This window comes from Bos indicus, chromosome 7 (assembly GCF_029378745.1).
Source record: "Bos indicus isolate NIAB-ARS_2022 breed Sahiwal x Tharparkar chromosome 7, NIAB-ARS_B.indTharparkar_mat_pri_1.0, whole genome shotgun sequence".
In the NCBI taxonomy this organism is placed as follows: Eukaryota; Metazoa; Chordata; class Mammalia; order Artiodactyla; family Bovidae; genus Bos; species Bos indicus.
This window is the reverse complement of record NC_091766.1, coordinates 109,014,126-109,039,140: the sequence shown is the minus strand read 5'-3', so window position 1 is coordinate 109,039,140 and position 25,015 is coordinate 109,014,126. Positions and strand designations below refer to the sequence as shown.

At 44.5% G+C, this 25,015-nt stretch overlaps 1 long non-coding RNA gene across 1 annotated transcript in view; it reads right to left on the bottom strand.

Moving 5' to 3' along the window:
* The window catches only part of LOC139184242 (uncharacterized), an 89,019-nt gene that overhangs the window by 25,145 nt on the left and 38,859 nt on the right, over window positions 1-25,015 (bottom strand). The window contains exon 2 of the long non-coding RNA XR_011567840.1: window positions 17,409-17,499. This is a non-coding gene — a long non-coding RNA (uncharacterized lncRNA). The remainder of the gene's footprint in view (window positions 1-17,408; window positions 17,500-25,015) is intronic.

Here is a 25,015-nt window from a genome sequence, read left to right as displayed (position 1 = left end):
CTAAAACTGCCATACGACTCAGCAATCCCACTACTGGGTACATGCCCTGAGAAACCATAGTTCAAGAAGGCATATGTACTCCAAGGTTCACTGCAGCACTGCTTATAAGAGTCAGGACATGGAAGCAACCTGGATGTCCATAGACAGATGAATGGATAAAGAAATCATGGTACATATATACAGCAGAATATTACACAGCCATTAAAAGGAACGAATTTTACTCAGTTGTAGTGAAGTGGGCGAAAGTGAAAGTGAAGTCACTCAGTCGCGTCCGACCCTCAGTGACCCCATGGATTGCAGCCTACCAGGCTCCTCCATCCACGGGATTTTCCAGGCAGGAGTACTGGAGTGGGGTGCCATTGCCTTCCCTGAGTGTTCTTGCCTGGAGAATCCCAGGAATGGGGGAGCCTGGTGGGCTGCCGTCTATGGGGTCACACGGAGTTGGACACGACTGAAGTGACTTAGAAGCAGTGAAGTGGATGAACCTAGAGCCTCTTATCCAGAGTGAAGTAAGTCAGAAAAACGAATATCGTATCTATATGGAATGTGGAAAAATAGTACTGGTGAATCTATTTATAGAGAAGGAATGGAGACACAGATACAGAGAATAAACTTGTGGATACGGCAGGGGAAGGAGAAGCTAGGACAAACTGAGAAGAGGTAGCACTGAGATAAACACCCTGTCGTGTGTGAAATAACAGGGGGAGCCCAGCCTGGTGCTCTGTGCAACCCAGAGAAATGGGGTGGAAGGCAGGCTTATGAGGGAGGGGGGATAGATATACACACATATACATATACACACATATATATAGTTATACTGATTTGCGTTGATGTTCAGCAGAGAAGGAGGTGACAGAGGATGAGATGGTTGGATGGCATCACCAACTCAATGGACATGAGTCTGAGTAAGCTTCAGGAAATAGTGAAAGACAGGGAACTCTGACATGATGCAGTCCATGGGGCCACAAAGAGTCGGACGTGACTGGGAGACTGAACAACAGCAGAGACCACCACAACATTGTAAAGCAATTATAAAAAAAAAATTCCTCCAATAAAAAAAATTCATAATGTGAAAATGACCACAGTATTCAAGGTAATCTACAGATTCAATGCAATCTCAATGGTATTTTTCACAGAACTAGAAAAATTAATTCTAAGATTGTATGAAAACACAAAATATCTCAAGTAGCCACAAGCATCTGGAGTGAAAAGAATTAAGCCGCAGGTATCACATTCCCTGATAAGTATGTGCATGCTAAGTCTCTTTAGTCATGTCCAACTCTTTGTGACCCCATGGACTGGAGCTCACCAGGCTCCTCTATCCATGGGATCCTCCAGGCAAGAATAGTGGAGTGGGTTGCCAAGCCTTTCTCCAGGGGGTCTTGCTGACCCAGGGATCAAACCCATGTCTCTTGTGTCTCCTGCACTGGCAGGAAGGTTCTTCACTTTCCCACCTGGGAAGCTGAAGGAGTATGGTGCTGGCACAAAAACAGACAGGAACGTCACTGGGATGGAACAGAGTCCAGAAATAAAGCCACACTTAAACGGTCAACTTGGCTATGACAGATGAAGCAGGAACACACAATGGGGAGAAGACAAGCTTTTCAATGAATGGTGTTGGAAACACTGGACAAGTGCATGCAATGTAATCCATTTAGACCACTTTCTCACACCATGCACAAAAATAAAGGCACAATGGAAAAGAAAATGAGACCTGAAACCATAAAGCTTGTAGAAGAAAACATAGGCTGTATGTTCTATGACATCAGTTTAGCAGTTATTTCTTTGAATCTGTCTCCTCAGGTAAGGGAGACAAAACCAAAACTAAGCCAACGGCACTCTGTCAGACTAAAAAGCTTTTCTGCAGTGAAGGAAACTATCAACAAACCATAAAGGCCACCTACTTAATGGGAGAAGATATTTGCAAATGATATGTCTAATAAGTAACTAATGTCAAAAATATATATGGTGGGTTGAAAAAATATACAAAGAACTTATATGATTAAACATCAGAAAAACAAACAATCTGTTTTTAAAAATGGGCTGAGGATCTAAATAGACATTTTTCCAAAGAATACATTCATATGGCCAATGCTGCTGCTGCTAAGTTGCTTCAGTCGTGTCCGACTCTGTGCGATCCCATAGATGGCAGCCCATGAGGCTCCCCCCTCCCTGGGATTCTCCAGGCAAGAACACTGGAGTGGGTTGCCATTTCCTTCTCCAATGCATGAAAGTGAAAAGTGAAAGTGAAGTCGCTGAGTCTTGTCCGACTCCTAGCGACCCCATAGACTGCAGCCCACCAGGCTCCTCCGTCCATGGGGTTTTCCAGGCAAGAGTGCTGGAGTGGGGTGCCATTGCCTTCTCCACATATGGCCAATAGACACATGAAAAAATGCTCAGTATCACTAAGTATTAGGGTAATGCTCATCAAAACCACAGTAATATTACCTCACAGCTCTCAGAAAGGCTGTTAGCAAAATGATAACAAATTACTAGTATTGGCAAGGATGTGGAGAAAAGGGCCCCTCATGCACTGTTGGTGGGATTATAAGTTGATGAAGCCACTATGCAAAACAGCAGGGAAGTTCCTCAAAGAGTTAAGAAACAGAACTCCGCATGGCCCAGCAATTTCACTGCTGGCTCTTTACTGAAAGGAAAAGAACCCACCACTCCTATTTCCTTAAGCGTATTGAACAGTCCTTTAGTCTGCACCCTATCTTTCTATCATGTGTATCGCCTGTGTTTCTGTGCATCACCTAGGGTACAGCGTGTTGCTACTGTTAGGTTTGGGCCACATTTTTTCTCTCCTCCTGTGTGCTAGGACATTTTCTGTCTAGCCATGACTGTCACCCACTATTACCCAGAACTGTAGGCACAATTTGAGGCTTAGGAAAATGCTGTTCTTTTTCATGGAGAAAATAATTCTCCCTGTGGCACAATGGTAGTGGCACTAGCAAATCAAAGAAACTCTGAAAAAAGTAAAGACTAGAAGGAGTCACAGCAAGCGTCTGCCCCGTGAGGACAGGACTGTAGTGTCCGCCCCGCGAGGACAGGACTGTTTACAGCTCACCGGTACCCTCAAGGCGTAAATGTTCAGAGCTCCAACCCACGGAGCTCACCAAGACCCAGCCATCCTGGAAGGCCTCGGAGCCTCACGAGCCTTTCAAAAAGTCTGCCTAAATGAAAGAGAAATAAGGATACAATGAGGGAAGGAAGAAATAAAAACGCCCCTACTCAAGGACTGCAAGCTGTGCATTAATAGAAAAGCCCGAGGAATCTATAAGAGACCTCTTAACAGAATCATAAGATAACAGGTAAGCACATAAAAATCAATCATATACACTAGCCATGTACAAGTGGAAAGGTAAATGTGATACTAATAACAGTTGTAACAAAAATTAAATATTAATACTGTAAACCTAAAAAAACATGTATAGGAGCTCTACGTGGAAATCTTTAAATGCCCCAATTCATCTATAGACTTAATGGAATATCTATAAAAATCTTAGAATAAGGTTTTATAGATATGAATGGATTCTAAAATTTTATGGATTTTATGGATTCTAAAATTTATATGAAAGGGCAAAGAAAATAGAATAACTAAAACAATTTTGAAAATGGAAACAGTTGGAGGAAGTGAATCTAACCACTTACCAAAGATGGTATCGTATTGATAAGGGACAGTACACAAATCAATGGAATAGAAGAGAAAGCCCAGAAATATTTCTACTCAAATATGGCAATACAATTTTTACAAAGATACAAAAAAATAATGATTAAGTATAGTCTTTTCAATAAATGGTATGGGAGCAACTGCATATCAATGTGCTTGAAAACCTGTAAACTTTGACGGGAACATCTCATTTTATACAAAAACTAATTCAAAATAGGTTGCTGCTGCTGCTAAGTCGCTTCAGTCGTGTCCGACTCTTAGCGGCCCCATGGACTGCAGCCCACCAGGCTCCTCCGTCCACAGGATTTTCCAGGCCAGAGTACTGGAGTGGGGTGCCATCGCCTTCTCTGCAAAATAGGTTACAGATCTAAATATAGATATAAAATTATAAAACTTTTAGAAGAAAACAGGAAATACATGTATGACCTAGAATTTGGCTAACAGCCCATAGACAATACACTAAAAACAAGACTTGTAAAGGAAAAAAAATTTTAATTAGACTTCATCAAAATTAAAAGCCTTGCCATGAGCAACTGTTGAGAGACTGGGAAGACAAACCTCCCTGGGAGGAAACAAGCAAATCCGGGATGAGACAGAGGGCTTGTCTCTAAAGCATACAGCAAACTCTGCCTTCTCTGCCATGAGATGGAGTAAGCAAAGGAGAAAGCCTATCAGTAGCCCTATTTGGGTTTCCTCCTCGAGGAAGAAGTATCTGCTGCTGACTTTCTCCAGCTTTTTCTTCTCTTGACCACTGAGCTTAATCATGAAGCCTGGGGCCAAATGGGGCTGGGACTTTCCCTTTCGGGGAGAAAAGCAACCTCTCAGGTCAGAGCCCTGCTCGCACCTGCACAGAACCTCTCTCCTCAGACCAGCGCTGAGGTTTTGTGTCTCACCCCAGGACAATCTGCAGACAGTTTAGACCTGACTCCGGCATATCCTGAAATTGACCAGAAAGGGGCATTAAATAAATCAGTTCCCCTCTGCATTCAAGAACGAAAATAAAACGCACTCTCTTCTCTGTTTTGGTTCCCGAGCTACATCCAGCAACAGTACCCCAGACAGAACATCACAAATCCTGCAATGAGATTAAGTGACAAGACGAAGATACTCCAGTAATAAAACGCCAACATAGAGATGCACCAACACTGAACACAAACTCCTGCCTAATATCAAATTCCCAGAGAGAAGAGATCAGAGATTAAATTTCCTTGCAAGCTTAAGTCCCCAAAACATTCAAGTCCAAAGGAATTGAACTTCATGATGAAATTCTCTTGCTCTTGACAATTAAAAGCTCAAAGTCTGAAGAGCTTCTTCCCTGCTTTCCATTCAGCTCAGTCTCAGTCAGAGGCATCTCAATGCCTGGGTGCAATTACAGGTCATCTTGCATATTCCAGGCAAGATTAGGGGCGCAAAACAGCCCTCTGTTCGCCAGACCACACAGAGACACAAGGTTATGTAAAAAAAGGAGGACGAGGGCGAAGGATGTTGGTCATTTATAAACACAAACTCAGCTGAGAATGGTTAATACTGTCACTTTTCCTTTACTGGGCTCCCTGGTGACTCCGTGCTAAGAACCCGCAAGAGACACGGCTTCCATCCCTGGATCAGGAAGACCCCCTGGAGAAGGAAATGGCGACCCACTCCAGTATTCTTGCCTGGGAAATCTCGTGGACAGAGGAGCCTTGCGGGCTACAGTCCACGGGGTCGCCAAGAGCTGGAGACGACTGAGCGACTAAACAATGACAACGCCTTTACCAGTGTCTGCGGGAGGGGAAGCATCTATCTATGCCTGCATGTTGCCTCACTTCCTAAAGAGTGGCATTTGAGATATGCTCGCCTTCTGTGAATTTTAGAATTTGCGATACCAAGGTATATACATTTGGTAAAACCCAAGCACTGTCACTGCAGCGCGGAGTGGAAAGTTCTCGCCAGATGGAGCATCGGGCTTCCAGAGACAGCGCGCTTGTGTTACTCACGATAGGCTGCTCCCATCAAGAGACGACCAAGTCAGTGGGAGATAAAATGGGGTTTACAGGCACACACAGGTTCCTAAGCTCGTGGGCTGAGAACAACCTTATTTAAGACAAAACCTAAATGTCCTTTCTCCTTTGTCAGATCCCTTGAAGCTGCACAAAATTTCCAAAACTCTCCAAGCCGTTGTCTCCAAGATGAAGCTCCTATAGGACAAGTTGATTTGCTGTGAATTAACATGAAATTAAAAGATGCTTACTTCTTCGAAGGAAAGTTATGACCAAACTAGACAGCATATTAAAAAGTAGAGACATTACTTTGCCAACAAAGGTCCATCTAGTCAAGGCTATGGTTTTTCCAGTAGTCATGTATGGATGTGACAGTTGGACTATACAGAAAGCTGAGTGCAGAAGAATTGGTGCTTTTGAACTGTAGTGTTGGAGAAGACTCTTGAGAGTCTCTTGGACTGCAAGGAGATCCAACAAGTCCATCCTAAAGGAGTGTCTTGAGTGTGCATTGGAAGGACTGATGCTGAAGCTGAAACTCCAATACTTTGGCCACCTGATTTGAAGAACTGACCCATTGGAAAAGACCCTGATGCTGGGAAAGATTGAAGGTGGGAGGAGAAGGGGATGACAGAGGATGAGATGGTTGGATGTCATCACCAACCCAATGGACATGGGTTTGGGTGGACTCCGGGAGCTGGTGATGGACAGGGAGGCCTGGCATGCTGCAGTCCATGGGGTCACAAAGTCACATGACTCAGCGACTGAACTGAACTATTTTCAGTACTTTTCTTATAATTCAAAAATTTGGTGACTGATTTGTTTTTCAAAATTGTATTCATGTCTATGTTAAGTTGTAATAAGCCAGTTAAAGAAATCCATAGAATCTGGCTGCAAACATTTTGACATAATTTTATAAGTCTTTTACAATGTATTATCCTAATGCAATTTTATCAAAAGAGAATTCCAGGTATCAATAAAAAATTTATTTTGGTTCTGGATGCCTCTTTACAAACATCTCTTATGTATACAAATTCTCTTCAGCCTTACAGCAAAACTACGAGCTAGTCTATTATTGTTCCCATTTTATAAATGAGTCAACTGGGATTCAGGGGTAGATTTTCCACACTCTAATTATTTAATATATGATCAATTTTGGACCTGAAAGCTAGTCGGAGGACTCAGTTCTTTTAGGACTAAAACAACTTTTAGTGCTTTTCCTGCAGCAGTAGTAAAACTTAGAGAATTTTAGGGAATCATCATTATCAGTATATTATTCAGTTCAGTCACTCAGTCGTGTCCAACTCTTTGCGACCCCATGGACTGCAGCATGCCAGGCCTCCCTGTCCATCACCAACTCCTGGAGCTTGCTCAAACGCATGTCCATGGAGTCAGTGATGCCATCCAACCATCTTATCCTCTGTTGTCTCGTTCTCCTCCTGCCCTCAATCTTTCCCAGCATCAGGGTCTTTTCCAATGAGTCAGCTCTTCACATCAGGTGGCCAAAGTACTGGAGTTTCAGCTTCAACATCAGTCCCTCCAATGAACACCCAGGACTGATCTCCTTTAGGATGGACTGGTTGGATCTCTTTGCAGTCCAAGGGACTCTCAAGAGTCTTCTGTGAAAAGACTGAAAAGAAATGAAAAGAAAAAGCTGTGAAAGGAAGGGAAGTGAAAAGCAAAGGAGAAAAGGAAAGATATAAGCATCTGAATGCAGAATTCCAAAGAATAGCAAGGAGAGATAAGAAAGCCTTCCTCAGTGATCAATGCAAAGAGATAGAGGAAAACAATAGAATGGGAAACACTAGAGATCTCTTCAAGAAAATTAGAGATACCAAGGGAACATTTCATGCAAAGATGGGCTCGATAAAGGACAGAAATGGTACAGACCTAACAGAAGCAGACGATGTTAAGAAGAGGTGGCAAGAATACACAGAAGAACTGTACAGAAAAGATCTTCACGACCCAGATAATCACGATGGTGTGATCACTCACCTAGAGCCAGACATCCTGGAATGTGAAGTCAAGTGGGCCTTGGGAAGCATCACTATGAACAAAGCTAGTAGAGGTGATGGAATTCCAGTTGAGCTATTTCAAATCCTGAAAGATGATGCTGTGAAAATGCTGCACTCAATATGCCAGCAACTTTGGAGAACTCAGCAGGGGCCACAGGACTGGAAAAGGTCAGTTTTCATTCCAATCCCAAAGTATATTATTCAACTAATGCCTTAATAATGCCAAATAACAAATCACCGGCCGAGGCCTCCTCAGACTCCACACTGCTGACTTCTTTGTTGTGGTGCCTGTTCTCCTTCTGGTATGATGTTCAGCAGCACCCAAGGCTTCCATGCCCTGGGGCCATCTGAGGTGGGACAGAAAAATAGCTGCCTAAACATGTCCACCTCCTAATCCCCAGAACTATAAGCATGTTACATTTGCAGATATTACAAACGTGTTGGAATATCACTCTCAGGATCATCATGCATTTTATAATGTTCATCTTAACAGACTGAGGGACAGATTCTCCTACTGGCCTTGAAAAGTCATTAGCCAAATGTTGAACCACCATAGAGTAGGTCACAAAGGAAGGAACCTCATGTGACTTCTAGGGCCTGAGATCACTCTCCGGATGACAGCCAGTAATAAGCCAAATGAGTTTGGAAGCAGATTCCTCCCTAACCGAGCCTCCAGATGAGAACATTGCCTGACGATACTTTGCAGCCTTGTTGAGATGGCGGAGAACTAAGATAAGCAATGCCTGCAGTCTTGCTTCATGGAAATTGTGAGATAAATGTGTGCTGTTTAGTCAAAAAAATTTGTGGCAATTTGTTCCACAACATTAAAAACTAAGGCCCCACAACCATGAATGAGGCGAGACTTGGGGCTATTAACGGTAGCTCTGTCGGGGAAAGGAAATCAGAGTCAGGTGGTTAGAACAGAAAAAGGAGTCCAAAGTGGAGGCGGCTAGAAGACAGACAAAGAAGGGAAAAGTCCTTGGAAAGGGCACAAAGGGAAAATCTGCAGACCGGGCGTGGGAGCCTCAAGTGAAACAAACACACGCCCTTCCTGACTGATGATAGGTGCTACCCTGATTTGCTAGGGCAGGCTCAGGGGAGGAGACAAAAAACATAAAAAGAGGGACCCACGAGGGTTGGAGGCCACTCCTTCAGGGTCGGCCAGACCTCATGCCTTGGGGGTGTACCACCCTTTGCTTATCAAATACATTATGCTGTGTAACCGACCTGTAAGACTGGCACCTCATTTCAAATCCTCGTGGCAGCGAGACTAAACCGTGGCAATTATGCACTCTCCCACCATGGCATCATGCACTGCTGGACGACAGAAAGGGCCCTGTGCAACCAGCTGACCGGCTCCCCTGGAGAACAGTGCCCTAACAGGGGCTTCCTGGTAGCTCAGTCGATAAAGAGACCGCCTGCAATGCAAGAGACCCAGGTTCGATCCCTGGAGGAGGGCATGGCAGCCCACACCAGTATCCTTGCCTGGAGAATCTCCGTGGACAGAGGAGCCTGGCGGGCTACAGTCCATGGGGTCGCAAAGGGTCAGACACGACTCTTGCATCTTCCCATATATAGAAGAGAAAAGCACTAAATTCCTTAACTTGAGAATCTGGTTTTCTTTAACAGTAACCTTCTCAAGTTCTGAGTACCTTGTCTTTGCTGCAAAAATTACTATATATCCTGATTCCTCCCTTACCTCTTTGGAGCACTCTCTCAGAGTTATCTGAGATGCTATGTCCCGGGCTTAAGATCACACTTTTGTCTGCCAAATACAATATAATTCTTAGCTTTTAGGCTGTGCATTTATTTTTTCCATCAACAGTCTCATCTCCCACTTGTGTAGAAGCCCCCTGAGGTGGTGACTGTGTCTTTAATATTCTCCACAGTGCCCAGCACAGCATGCTTTTACTAATACGTGTTCAAAATTTTATTTTGCATATTAGACTTTACTTCAAGAATTAATTCACATCTTTGCAGTAAACTGACATTCATCTTCAGTGTGAAAATCATAACAATGCTAAATATTTGTATTCCCTTGAAAGTAAACATCAAGTGAGAAAGACTCTTTTTTTCCTCTTTCACTCGTCTTTGGAAACTTTTTTTTTTTTCCTTTCTTGTGTTAGAAACAAGAATGCATATTTAGCTTTCTGACGCTATTTAATGCCTGAAGCATTTTAGTTGAATTACAATAGTCCTGGAAGGAACTTTAAAGGGTGAAGTAAAGCACAGCTCTAAATAAGACTGTAATTAACTCTCCCTGGAAAAGTGAATACATTTAGTCTCTTAAGAATTTGCTTTAGAAAAGAACTGGATTAGAAAGGGAAGGTAGAGTAGAAAAAGTCAATCTTTTCATCCCTGATTACTCCCTCCTGTTCCAGTAGTTCCAACCGGCTTTACAGTGATCATCTCTGTAAGACCTTTTGTTGTTCTCAAGGCGAATATGCTTGAGGAGAATACAATTTTTTTGCTAATCATTTTGGTTGCTGTCTGCCACCCCCCCACCCCCCCCGCCGGAAAAAAAAAAAAATGGAGAGAATGACATTCTCTTTATATTCTTTAAAAAAGTCCCCTGGACCAATACATTTATCTCTAATAAGCATCAATGATTAGGTGGCAGCAATTTTTCATTTGGAGTAAAGTCACTTTATAGACCCACCATTGAAGTAAAGCAACGTATTAGAAATGCCTTAGGGCTCTAAGAGGTCTTCTGATTCATTCCTCTGACTTCAGGTATGAACACACAATCCATCACAAGGGAGACTCTCCCATGTTTCAAGATTTCAGGGGGAAAAATCCAATCTCCATTACTAACTGATTCCTAACTTCATTGGGTTTTATGCCTCAAGTCACCGTGCTATTTTCTGATGGTGACGGTGCTGGTATGGTTTAAACTGGCTTCAAACTAGATTCAGATGCTATGATCCCAAGTGAATGATGACCACTGTCTCTTCTGTGTTCCCACTGCTCTTCTTATTTACCTCTGTTCAGTCAGTTCAGTTCAGTCGCTCAGTCGTGTCCGACTCCTTGTGACCCCATGAATCGCAGCACGCCAGGCCTCCCTGTCCATCACCAACTCCCAGAGTTCACCCAAACTCATGTCCATCGAGTCGGTGATGCCATCCAACCATCTCATCCTCTGTTGTCCCCTTCTCCTCCTGCCTTCAATCTTTCCCAGCATCAGGGTCTTTTCAAATGAGTCAGTTCTTCACATTAGGTGGCCAAAGTACTGGAGTTTCAGCATCAGTCCTTCCAGTGAACACCCAGGACTGATCTCCTTTAGGATGGACTGGTTGGATCTCCTTGCAGTCCAAGGGACTGTCAAGAATTTTCTCCAACACCACAGTTCAAAAGCATCAATTCTTCAGTGCTCAGCTTTCTTTATGGTCCAACTCTCATATCCATACATGACTATTGGAAAAACCATAACCTTTACTAGACGGACCTTTTTTAGATTACATATATACTTCAGACACATATGTTTCTTATACATGTTAAAATACAGTCAAAGTTGAAACTAAGAGAATACCTGTTTAGGTTAAATGATAAATGTGAAAAAGAAAAGGATGCAAGGAAGAAAGAAAAGGATGCAAGGAAGAAAGAAAATTCATTTAGAACTGGAAGAGATCACAGATATTATCAAGTTTAACCATACTTCACAAACAAAGGAAGACTGTAAGAATTCAGGTGAGCCAGCACCAGATGCCTCGTGAAAGGGCGATGGCAGACATTGTGAATTTGGAGTCACCAAGAGCTTGTTTCCCCATTTATTTGATCAGAGCACCCTGGTTTTAGATCCATGCCCTTCCAGAACTTCCACATGAACTCTTAAGAGAAGAGGAGCCACCCTATCTGCTAGTGTTGAGCCTGGGAGGATTCGCTACAGGAGCTGTTGGTGGCCAGCGTGTCACCATCTGGAGCGTGAGGAGGAAGTCTGCACAGGGCAGAAAGAGCAAGCCTGGGAGGTGGAGAGAGCCCAGGTGCACTGTGCTTCTGAAACCCTGCAGAACAGCCCCTCTCCTGTTTAACAAAGTGTGACTTGGGTTTTCTGACTTGGTCCTGACAAAAGCCCTGCAGAACTCGAACTCAAGGACATGCTGTCCAACTCTTCACCCATGTTCTTTTCACTGCCTCAGTATTGCCTGCTCCCCTCCCCGATACCGCTTTCCTTTGCCCTCATCAGTCAAACGACAAATCTTCTCTAGCAATGAGGCCCTGAGGCAGGGAGCCTCAGCTCTTAAAGGCCACCTCGGCAGCTCTGCGTGACCCTGCACCTGATGGTCAAGGATGACCTCACCATCGCTACGTGGCTAGATCCCTCTGTATCCACTCCCCAAGCACATCTGCCATTTAAGAAATAAGAGCACCTTCAATATTACCAGAGCCTTCAAGCTCATCTCAAATGCGCTCCAGTTTCTATTTATTCAGAGCTGGAAACCAGGGCCCTGGGGAACTCCGAGTTCTGGTACATACATATGTATGACCTTATCAATGCAGAGGCAGAAATTCCATGCACTGAGAAAGCCCTGAGTCAGAGGTGGTTCCTCAACATCGCTGGAATTCATTTCCTTAGGCCTTTAAGCTGACCACACCACCGCAGCAGAAAGGGTCATATTTGCTCAGTGACAAATCTAGGGGCCATATGGAAACACAGCTCAAACTTTTGTCTTCCCTGGCAAGGCTGGTAACAGCTAAACTAAACCAGAGAGAAATCCCACAGTCAGGAAGCAGCACTGTACTCTGACATACAGTTAATATTTCAAAAATAAAATATAATTAAGTCTGCCAAAGTTTTCTGCTGAGCCGAGGAGAAATTTTGCAACCATAGGAGAGGAGAGATGTGAGAAGCAATTCACATAATGGCAGTTTAAGCTCTAAGAATACTTTCCACAATAAGAGATACGTGCAATGTTCATTCCAACATTTCAGGAGCCAGTGAGGCAAAAGGGACTAAATCCCCACCCGCAGGAAGCTGGTTACAATTATGATACACACCTCAGTGTTCTTCTACACAGCTATTAAATGAAGAAGACTGGTCTCTATGCCCTAATATGAAATTGTCTCTACGACATCTTTTTAAGTAAAGAAGAGCAAGCAGCAGGAGAATGTGTATAGAACACAACTATTTATGTTAAAAAAAAGGAAGTCAGAGCTCGGTGAAGATGCTCGTGTATAAACACACACATCCAGGAACACACACACGCTTAGATACGCAGAGGATATCATCTATGGAAGGATCCACGAAACTGACATCAGGAGTATCTTCAGAAGCTCAGGGAAGGGGAACTGGAGTCCTGGTGGGCAGGGTTGGAAGGGAGAATCACTTTTCAATATATTTCCTTTTGTGCTGTTTGGATCTGTATTACCATGTCTCCACATTGCCTATTAAAAATAAAAACAAAGAACAATATTCCAAGGCCTGGCTTTGGTTTAGAGTTTAAAAATGAAAAGATTAAGATTTTTTATTCCGTTTTTCCCTTTAGGCAATAGCAGGCCCCTTCCATCTTTGCTACTTGCTTTTGAACAAATAGGCCACAGTATTTTTAGACTTTCTCCCTGGAGTCCAAAGCTCACAGTGTTAAAGTAACCAGGGAAATAGAGAAGGGCTGGAGTCCAGGTTCTGTGTCCTGAATGTTTTTCAGTCATGGAGAAACAAGCTTTTTTTTCCCGCCTAATACTGCTATTTATACCAGCAGGAACACGCACTGAGGTAATTTCTTCTTTCTGGTAGATTAAAGAAAGGGGCCTTTTTCTTTTCCTTCTTTCTCTTGCAGAAGGTTCTGCCGTTCTTTTCCTTAAGGTGCACACACATCTGCAAACAGCTCTAGTGCGGTTCTGCTGGAGAAGTAAGACGCCATTAACAGCAGCGCTTGAGGCTGTCGTGCGGGTCCATTACCTCAGAAGTAGACGAAGGCCAGTCTGCAGAAGCGCCTTCCCCAGGCCGGATCACTCTTACCTGAGAGAACGCAGCTCCTACTTAGCAGGAGACAGATGTTCTGATCTCATTTCACTGACAAATTAGAGGGAAATAAAGACAAATAAAAAGTTCACCTCCTGAGAATTTACATTGCCTCTTTCATTTTGAGTCGCAGATTTTGGTTAGTGGTGTTTTCTTTTTTTCTCCCTGAGCCCGCACCTCCTCTGAGGTTCTCAACGGCGTCAGCCTGGGGCAACGGTTCTGAAACAGCCGGCCTGAGTTCATTCCCTGACATGAGGGCGGGATCAGAGGGACCGAGACTGAGCCCAAGACCTGTGGCTTCTGAAGCCACTGGCGTCAACCCCAGGTTCTCATCCCAAAGCTGTTCATTAGGGTTACAAACCCACTGTCCGTTCCAGACAGACTCTCAGAGGTAACATGGTGGTCCAGGCAGAAATGGGCTCGCTCTGCTCCTCTCGACTCTTCCTGCCTTCCCTCCTTTCTCTCTCGCCTCCTAACACTGCAGGCCTTCAAAGGGCAACAGGGGAAGCCCACTGCGCCCAGCTCAGCGCTCTAAAGAGGGTTTAGAGAGGGTGAAGAGCGTTCAGGCTGATCTCTTTCGCCAAGGATATACAGTTCTCAGGAAGTTCACTTCTAACAGTGGTGCCGGAGGTGGTTCCCGCCTAATATGTGGGAAGAGAAAACGGCATCAGGACTAGGAGGCATGTGTGTCGAGCTGAGTAAGAAGGTGACACGGACAGCCCCTGCAGACCCGATCCTTGCAGCAGGGTTAGGGGGACGTCCTGGCAAGCACAAGGGGTATTACGACTTGAGATCAAGAATACCGTGAGGTTTCATTGTCCTCAGATCACCAGTTCTCAACTCTGCCTTCACGTCCATTTCAAATGCCCAGTCCTTCCCCTAGAAGCTCTGCTTGGGTGATACTGAGGCTGGCCCAGGAATCCGATCACTATAGGAGTTTACGCTGAAGCTGTGACCGAGCACATTTGGGGCCTAGGACCAGCTTGATGTCAGCTCCCTGGCCAAAAGGACAGATCAGAAAACCTGGTAATTAATCAGCCTTTGTATTGATTAGTTCTGGAAGTGAAGTGAAAGTTGCTCAGGCGTGTCCAACTCTTTGCGACCCCATAGACTGTGGCCCACCAGGCTCCCCCGTCCCTGGGATTCTCCAAGCAAGAAGTATGGGGTGGGTTGTCATTGCCTTCTCCAGGGGCTCTTCCCCAGCCAAGGATGGAACCTGGGTCCCCTGCCTTGCAGGCAGATTCTTTTCCTGCAGTATACTCTCATCACAGCCCTGCAGGATTTGCAAGACAGGATCTTCATCACCATTTTCCAGATGAGGAAACTGAAGATCTAAGAGATTTGCCAAAGGCCAGATGCCTCTTCAAGAGGTAGATCCAGGACCCCTAACAACCCCTCTAAGCCCATTACAGTTCTCATGATGGCCTGGCAGCCAAAGGCTTCAGGTCCAAGACGAGCAGCCTGGGTGCTGGCGACCAGTTTACTTCCTAGAACCAAAGGAAAAAGCATGAAACCCACACTCGAGCGAAACAGCACAGCCACCTAATTGTGTACGTAAGGAAACTGAAGCACAGTGGCTTGCCCAAAATCACACAGCCCATCTGCGGCAAGAAAAACGCACAGCAGAAGAACTGCAATTACCATGGACCCAAAACAGAGCAAGGCGTAGGGGAGCCCTGCATCTCCTGCTTGGGGTTTCAAAGGAGGCGAAGTGATTACTGCAGAAAGAGCTGCTGTGTATCTGGAAGACTGCCCAAGGCATTGAGAAATGGACCGTGGCCAGGGGTAGCCATACAAATCACCGAGGTCACCTTGCAAGGTCTTTATGAGCGTACCAGCCAGCCTGTGCCCCCGCGAGCGTGTGTGTGTGTGTTTGTGTGTGATTGTTGGTTAGTTGCCAAGGGGATGCTCAAACAAGCAGGAACCTATATACATTTGGCAAAGCTAAAGAACAAAAAAATTCTCCCTGGGAAATGCTAGCCTAATTATATAGCCAGTCTGCTTCTTACCTGGAGGTAATTGCAGCCTCCACTATCCCTGTCGGCCGTGATAATCATTCATGATACAGGAGTGTGTGGGGGAGAGGTGCCCCCTCTCTGATTTCATCTAATTTCTCTAACCCTCTAGCATAGCTGGAGATTAACCCAACTCCTATAAAGCAGAAACAAACTTCAAATCCATGTCGGAGCCCGCCGGAGAGAATGATTTACAAACTGCCAGAGAACGCTGGTGTAAACAAGATAATGCACGTTCATTCCCAGCAAGTCAATTAACATTCAGTTATTCCGGACAGACCTGACCTTGCTGCTGGAGGATCTGAGCAGAAGGGAACCTGCTGCTTAAAGGAAAATGCCACCTCTCCCACTCCAACTGGCAGGTCTCGAGGGTTCAAAGGCTCAAGGAGCGCTCCCTCTCGAAAGGATGCACAGAGGGACCACAGCCGCCTGAGCACAGCCCCTGTGTTTCAGAGCCGATGTCTCTTTGCCTTTGAGCCCGCCAACACTTTGACGACTCTCACCTTTGATCTAAGTGTCTGAAGGATCTAAGTGGAAAGTCGCCTTCCTGAGGCAGCTCTCCCTTCAAGACCTTGGAGAGTTAAAAAGACTCACAGCGCAGAATCACCCATGTTTATTTGTCTATTTCTTCAATTGCTAACTCAGAGAAGGGGGTTGACTTGTAATGGCTATGCTGATTAGCATCATCTGTGCTTTCTGAGGATGCGTTGCCTTGAATTTTGGGAGATGACCAACTAGTCTTTGACCGTGTTCCACAACTCCCAGCATCCAGAAAAGGGGCGTGACCCATTTGAGTCCAGGGGAAGAGAGTTGTTCAAATTCTCTTGCGTCCCTGAGACGCCTGGGACCTCGGAGAGGGAGACTCGGATTCGGTCGGTCTGGAAGGAAACCTGAGCATCCGCCTGTCTCATGAGCGCCCAGGTGGCACCAACCCTGTGGTCCAGGTCTGCCCGAAGGACCTGTCCAAGGGGCTCCTCCTACAGAATGAGGGGCTCTTTAAACAGGGCCCTTCTACAATTACCAGACCTAGCCGTCGGTAACAAAACATGTGCCTAAACAGTATTTCAGGTCAGGGGCCTCGGGCTTGTCCACCACGCGCCCTAGACATGCAGGTTTAGAAGAAGCCCCCAACACCAGCTCTGTGGTCCCCACAGCCCCTTAGGGAAACGAGCGTTCCACAGCTTCTTGGTGCATTGTTTGCAGACTTCATAGTTGTCCACACTGGAGGTGAATTTGACAGAGACCACCCAATCCCTGTGGCGTTAGTAGCCCGTACTTGGGTCGGACAAGCAAGTGGCACAGAGAACACAGCTAAGGCCAGCAGAGGGGCACGCTTCCCCGGCTCGGTGGCTGCAGGATCAGCTGGCTAGGTCCTGGGTGTGTGCAAAACAGATTCTTCATTAGACACAAACAAAGCTGTTAGTTTCTAGGGAGAAATGTTTGGTACCAAACAGTGTTCTCCATAGAGGCCTTCTCGAGTGTGCTCACAGACCCGGCCCAGCCAGCACTTAACCGATTTCTAGTCTCTCCTTCCCTGCCCCCATCCACACACACTGTCCTAGGGTAATCACTCGGAAGTCTGGGCGCACGTGTCTCTTCCATCCACTGCCCATCCCTTCCCAGGATTTCAGGCCAATAGTGACAGTAAATAACAATAACAATCACTGTGTTAATCCTCATTACAACCATTTGAGATAGGTACTGTTACTTTTCTCATTTTATGGATGAGGACTCTGGGGCATAGAGAGCAATTTTCCTGAGGTCACACACCTGATAAGCAGGGATCCAAACACACAGTCTGGCAGCAGAATCCAGGATCTTCACTCCACACGACACTTATCCATAGCTGCTAAATCACTTTCTAAAAAACAGAGAGAGAGAGAGAAAGCCTTATTATCCTCTTTATATTTTACAGTGGATGACTCATTAAAACCAAAATAATTAGCAACCAAATAAATTGGTTTTCTTTCCAAGAGAGTGTTTTCAAACACTCCCCTGAGGTGAGGGAAAATATTTGCATTCAGCCCCTGTTGGTGGGGTGTGTGCAGTGAAGTGCATTCTTCTAGAATGGGGGGCATCCATATAAGGAAGCAAATGAGAAGAAAAACAGGCAATTGCTTCTAGGGTAAAATCTATTGATTCTTCTCCTCCCCTTACATTTGAGAAAGTTTCAGCCTCTCTCAGGGCCTTCAGGTTGTACCGCCTTTGGGAAACTTCCTTCATTTACACCAACCCCTGACCTCTCTCATTTTTTAAAAAGAACTGTGGCCAGTATTATTAGAATCTCTCTGCATGCCAATTGAGCATATGCATTACATGTTCTTCTTTGTCTTACAGATATTATCCTGGTCTCTTCCACTTGATTCTAAGCATTTTGGTGTAAACACTTATTCCTAGAACACTGTATGACCATTTTGGCTCTTGTATTGAGTACTGAACATGTTCTTGCTTTACTGGGTAGATGCTGCTACTGTCTTTTGTAACACAAGCTAACGTAGTTATCCATAGTTAGTTCAGGCGGTTAGTGCACCCGTTTAGTTGCGCTCTCCTCTAGACAACCTGTACCCCAAGAGAGTTACCCATGATCCCTCGAAACCCAGCTAAACATTTCATGCCAGTGCATGATGGTCATAAGGAGACTGGGCAAGTGGTATACGCTAGAACAGAGCAAGCTTGGGAATTGCAGTCCTGAGGAAATGAACTCAGCGTTCAGGCCACATGGATAGAGGCCCAGCTGTGCTTCAGAGCAAGTTCGTCAGATCCCAGGGATAGGGCCTTAGCAGCAGCACCTCCAAGAAGTCCTTGTGATTTCACATGCAGCTGAGCTTAAGTACTTGTGCTTCATAATTTACCCAAAATGGCTACATACAAGTTTCTACCTCCACCTGTTTGTACATGTTATTCCCCACTATTGAGAATATTCCATCTCCATTCAAATTTAAGGATTATTTTTCTACCTCTGTGAAAAACAGCACTGGAACTTTAATAGGAATTGCACTGAATCTGCAGATAGCTTTGGGTCCTATGGACATTCTAATAATGTTAATTTTTCTAATCCATGAACATGGGATAATATTCCATTTAATTGAGTCAATGGGAGAAGGATATTCTCTTTAGTGAATGGTGTTGGGAAACCAGGGTATGCACATGCAAAAGAATGAAACTGGACCCTCATCACACACACAAGAGTTAATTCAAAACAAACTGAAAGCTTAAACATAAGGATTAAAACCGAAAAACTGCTACAAGAAAACAGAGGAAGAGCTTCCTAACACTGGTCTTGGCAATGATTTTTTGGATATAACCCTGGATAGGTAACAAAAGCAAAAATAAACAAATGAGGCTACATCACACTAAAAAGTTTCTGCACAGTAAAGGAAACCATCAACAAAATGTAAAGGTAACTTATGGAATGGCAGAAAATATCTGCAAACCACATATCAATAGAGGGCTAAGATCTAAAATATAAGAACCTCATACAACTCAAGACCAAAACCACAAATGAGCTTATTTTAAATTGGGCAAAGAACTTGAATAGACATTTTTTCAAAGAAGGCATACAATCTGAAATCCAAAAAAATGTTACAAATGAACTTATTTACAAAACAGAAATAGACTAACAGATACAGAAAATAAACTTATGGTTTCCAAAGAAGAAGGGGTGGGGGAGGGAGGGATAAATCATGAGTTTGGGAACTAACAGATACACACTAAGATAAGATAAACAATAACGATCTGCTGTATAGCACAGGGAACTGTATTCAGCACCTTGTATGAACAGTAACCTCCGATGGAAAAGACTCTGAAAGGAGTGTGTGTATATACAGATATGACTGAGTCACTTTGCTGCACACTTGAAACTAATATGAAATTGCAAATCAATTATAGTTCAGTTTAAAAAGTGAATGAGTGCATTCATAAATTAATAAATAAACGAAGGCATACAAATGGCCAAGATGAAAAGGTGTTCAGCATGACTAATAATCAGAGACATGGAAATCGAAAGCACAGTGAGGGGTTTCTCCGGTGGTCCAGTGGTTAAGACTCCACCTACCAATGCAGGGCAGCTGGGTTTGATCCCTGGCTAAAGACCCCACCTGCCCCGGAGCTACTACGTCCACTCAGCACAATTGCTAAGCCAGAGCTCTGGAGCCCATGAGCTGCAGCCTCTGAAGCCAGCGCACCTGGAGCCCACGCTCTGCAACAGGAGAACCCACCACAGTGGGAGGCCTGCAACCACAACGAGCAAGCAGCCACGGCTTACAGCACCTGGAGAAAGCCCACGACAGCCACGAAGACCCAGTGAAGCCACAAACATGCACAAGTAATCAACAAATAAATCTTTAAAAAAAAAAAGAACCCACAATGAGATATCTCTTTAGACCTGTTCAGATGGCTATCATCAAAAAGTCAAAAATTAGCAAGTGATGGTCAGGATGTGGAGAAACTGGAATACCACTGGTGGGACCGTAAATTGGTATAATGACTAGGAAAAAACAGAGCTTCCTCAAAAATTAAGAATATAACTACCATATGATTCAGCAATCTCACTTGACATCCAAAGAAAATGAAATCAACATCTTGAAGGGCTATCTGTGCCCCCATTTTCCTGCAGTACTGCTCACAACAGCCAATATACAGCAATAACCTAAGAGTCCATCCATGGGCGAACGGATAAGGAAAATGTGGTGTACTATACAGGCAACAATTCGGCCATAAGAAGAAGGAAATCCCGCCATTTGCAACAACAGGAACTAGACTAGAGGACGTGGTGCCAAGAGAAATATACCAGACAGAGAAAAGCAAACACCGTAGGGTCTCGACTGCATCTGGAATCTAGAAAAGTCAAACCCATAGAAACACCACAGAGAGCTCCGGAAGCTGGAGACGCGAGGGAACGGGAGGACACTGGTTGAAGGGTGCAAGCTTTCAGTTATAAGAGGAATACGCTCTGGAGTCACACGGAGACCACTGTTTATAAGGTACGGTGCACTTGAGATTCGCTAAGAGAGGAGATCTTAGGTGTTCTCACTACAAAACAGAAGGTAAATAGGCTAATTATCTTGACTGGGGGAATCATTTCACAGTGTATACATATATTAAACACCACATTGAACACCTTAAATAGTTATAACATTTACTTTTCAATCATACCTCATTAATGCTGGAGGGGAACAAAGCAACCTATGGTCTTGCTCCTTAGTAAAATGAAACTCTTAAAGCAATGGTGTGACGTGGGTTAGCACTGTACTTTGTTAGGACGATGAGGCTGGGGTGTGGGACAAGAGTTTGCAAACAAGTCAGAGCAGAAGCAGAAGGCCAAACGGGAGATTATGACAGAGTGCACGGAAGAGGGGTGCTTCCATGGGTCCCCAAAGTCGCCGTGGGACAGAAACCAGACAGAAGCATTGACGAATATTCACACGGAAGAGTCGGGAAAGGATGATGGGATGGCGTTTGATCTAGTTTAATGTGGAACTGCCAAGAGACATACTGTGAAGCACATTCGCCCTTGTTTTACAGTTCCCGGAGTAAGACAGACCCCACAACTCAGTCGTCAATTGAGTTTGCCTTTGTAGGCGAGTTGGAAGATGTGTAGACTGAATATGAAGCTACCCTGCCCATTTTATCAATAAAAACAGTCCACGCTTCTAAAATTCAAGAAGATGAAGTAAAAAAGAAAAGTATTATTCTCCCTCAAGTGAAAAAGCAAACCTCACTTAGTTGTAGATTTAAAACCTTTTATTTTTCCATTGAAAGGTGCTGCTTTTGAAAATGTGATTTTGGTTAACTGAAAGTATCATTGCCAAAATATATTAAACAAGGTTCTCCTTGGGAATAAAAAAAGCAAAGGCAAATAAGCGACTTCCTGAAGAGATGTAAAATGGAGTTTGCTTCCCGTCTCTCCCCCAGTGTCAACACCCTGTTGAACTGGGGGTACTGATTAGTCTTCAAATGTATCAGAGAGAGAGAGGAATTCATAACACCCCAAGTCTTTGATGCCTAAAGGAGTTTGAAGATGAGGACGCGCTGCACTTTTAAGAGCAGAGTACTTAAATGCCACTTTTTCAATAGCACCCAGAGGTGTGGGGAATCAACAAGCTCCAAAAAATATATTATGTGCTCTCTGAAGAAAAAGCACAAGTCAAAATTGTTGGGAGGAACATTAGTATCTTCCAGAACTGCACACGCGTGCTGTGTTCACGGTCCCCACAGGCCTGAGGCCAACAACCCAGAAACTACTTTCAACAGTTCAGTTCAGTTCAGTCACTCAGTCGTGTCCAACTCTTTGCGACCCCATGAATCACGGCACGCCAGGCCTCCCTGTCCATCACCAGCTCCCACAGTTCACTCAGACTCACGTCCATCGAGTCAGTGATGCCATCCAGCCATCTCATGTTCTGTCGTCCCCTTCTCCTCCTGCCCCCAATCCCTCCCAGCATCAGAGTCTTTTCCAATGAGTCTTCACATGAGGTGGCCAAAGTACTGGAGTTTCAGCTTTAGCATCATTCCTTCCAAAGAAATCCCAGGGCTGATCTCCTTCAGAATGCACTGGTTGGATCTCCTTGCAGTCCAAGGGACTCTCAAGAGTCTTATCCAACACCACAGTTCAAAAGCATCAATTCTTCAGCACTCAGCCTTCTTCACAGTCCAACTCTCACATCCATACATGACCACAGGAAAAACCATAGCCTTGACTAGACGAACCTTTGTTGGCAAGGTAATGTCTCTGCTTTTGAATGCTATCTAGGTTGGTCATAACTTTCCTTCCAAGGAGTAAGCGTCTTTTAATTTCATGGCTGCAGTCACCATCTGCAGTGACTTTGGAGCGCAGAAAAATAAAGTCTGACACTGTTTCCACTGTTTCCCCATCTATTTCCCATGAAGTGATGGGACTGGATGCCATGATCTTCATTTTCTGAATGTTGAGCTTTAAGCCAACTTTTTCACTCTCCACTTTCACTTTCATCAAGAGGCTTTTGAGTTCCTCTTCACTTTCTGCCATAAGGGTGGTGTCATCTGCATATCTGAGGTTATTGATATTTCTCCCGGCAATCTTGATTCCAGTTTGTGTTTCTTCCAGTCCAGCGTTTCTCATGATGTACTCTGCATATACGTTAAATAAGCAAGGTGACAATATACAGCCTTGACGTACTCCTTTTCCTATTTGGAACCAGTCTGTTGTTCTATGGCCAGTTCTAACTGTTGCTTCCTGACCTGCATACAAATTTCTCAAGAGGCAGGTCAGGTGGTCTGGTATTCCCATCTCTTTCAGAATTTTCCACAGTTTATTGTGATCCACACAAAGGCTTTGGCATAGTCAATAAAGCAGAAATAGATGCTTTTCTGGAACTCTCTTTCTTTTTCCATGATCCAGCAGATGTTGGCAATTTGATCTCTGGTTCCTCTGCCTTTTCTAAAACCAGCTTGAACATCAGGAAGTGCACGGCTCACGTCCTGCTGAGGCCTGGCTGGGGAATTCTGAGTGTTACTTTACTACTTTCAACACAAGCCAGTGAACCGGGGCAGGTCAGAGGGGCAGCTCCCGGGGCACTGCGATCCCCTCCCTGCAAGCCTCTCGCGCAGCAACCCCTGGCCCCCGCTGGCACAGAGAGGTCAGTGCTCCTCGCTGCTCTGGAAGCTCCCTTCCCCCTCCTCTCCCACTTGCCCGCTTGGCAGCTTTGCTGTTCGTTACAGATGCCGGTCATACACCTAAGACGGTGTTGGGAGTGAGTGTGATTTGGTTCAAAGGCAGATTTACACACGGCCTTTTGTAAATAATTTAAGCTCCAAAGGTGATGCAGAAAGAGAGCCAGGTACATACTCTCTTTAGAGTTGTGGAACGCACAGTAACGTAACTGCTGTGTAATACACTATATTTTAGAGTTGTAGAACGCACAGTAACGTAACTGCTGTGTGATACACTATATTTTAGAGTTGTAGAACGCACAGTAACGTAGCAGCCGTGTGATACACATTATAGTCAATTCTCATCAGAGCATGATGCTCATATAAGCAACTCCTCGCTCTACACTTTACAATCACAACTGTCCATTTTTATCTTCAGAGTCAGCATTTACGGATCCATCCATTCAGCTCACACGCATTACAGCCATACTGTGTACAACGCACTGTACTGGATTCACTGAGAAAATTCAAGATGAATAAGACCCCAATTTTTCATAGAAGAGCTGCCAGTACAGTGTAGAGGCTAAATCCCTTGACTTCTGGAGGGAAAACAGCCTAAGTATCAAGTCTGGTTGTCAACCTTGGGCAAGTCTGTATGTCTCCAGAACTCTGGTTTCCTCGCCTGTAACATGAATACAATAATAATATAAACCACACAGGCCAGGCATGTGGACGAGCAGACGTGGAGCCACAGAGTCCAGCACAGAAAATGGAAAACCCAAGTCAGTCTGCCTCAGGGTCACCAGGGGAGCACCAGCCGCGAGAAGTCTGGAAATGCGACTGGGCTAAGGCTACGCATGGCCTTGAATACCCGGCAGACGCGGGCCTCTGGTGTACCCTGGGAGCCTTTTTTGTGCAGGAAGAGACATGGATAAACCCATGCTTCAGATGAATAACCTCAGGTGCAATATGACAAGAAAGAAGACAGAAACGAAGTCAGTCAAAGGGTAAGAAAAACACACAAGCTCAGGCCAAACCACAAAGGATACCCTCAACATGACCCCGAAAACAGTGAGAGAAACTGGCATGAACGGATAGTCCACAAAAGAATGGGCTCATACTCTCCAATAGTGTCAAGGTCATAAAAAATAAGGAAAGACTGAGGAAGTGCCACGTATTATTGAGAATCAAGGATTCATGGTAACTCAATGCAATGCGGATCATGGAACACGTCAAGGACATTCATGGGAAAACTGGTGAAATTCAAATAAAGACTATAGTTCAGTCAGTGATACTGTACAGATGTTAATTTGCTGATAAATGTGTCATGGTAGGTGAGATGTCAATGTTGGGGAAGCTAAGTGAAGGGAATAAGAACTTTCTGTATTATTTATGTAGACTTTTTCAAACAAAAGGGTGTTAAGTCTAGGCAAGAGAAGATACAGGTCTGAACCACAGTAGAGGTTCTAAGAACTGGAAGGAGATAAAGCAGAACTGCTGAGTTGGATACTGACTGGTATTCGTAGGGTGATGGGGGAATCACTGAAAATCTGACTCAAGCCTTAGTGACTGAACTGAGTTATTATTTTAAGGAAGTCTTGGGAAGAGACAGGTTTTAAAGGAGAGGTAATGAGTTCTCTCTTGCACATGCTGAGTTGTGGATGTTGAAAGGTTTACTGCAGATATTGATAGGAAATAATATGAAAGACAAAGGGAAAGGTGAGATGGAGTTATAGACGTGGTCTGTA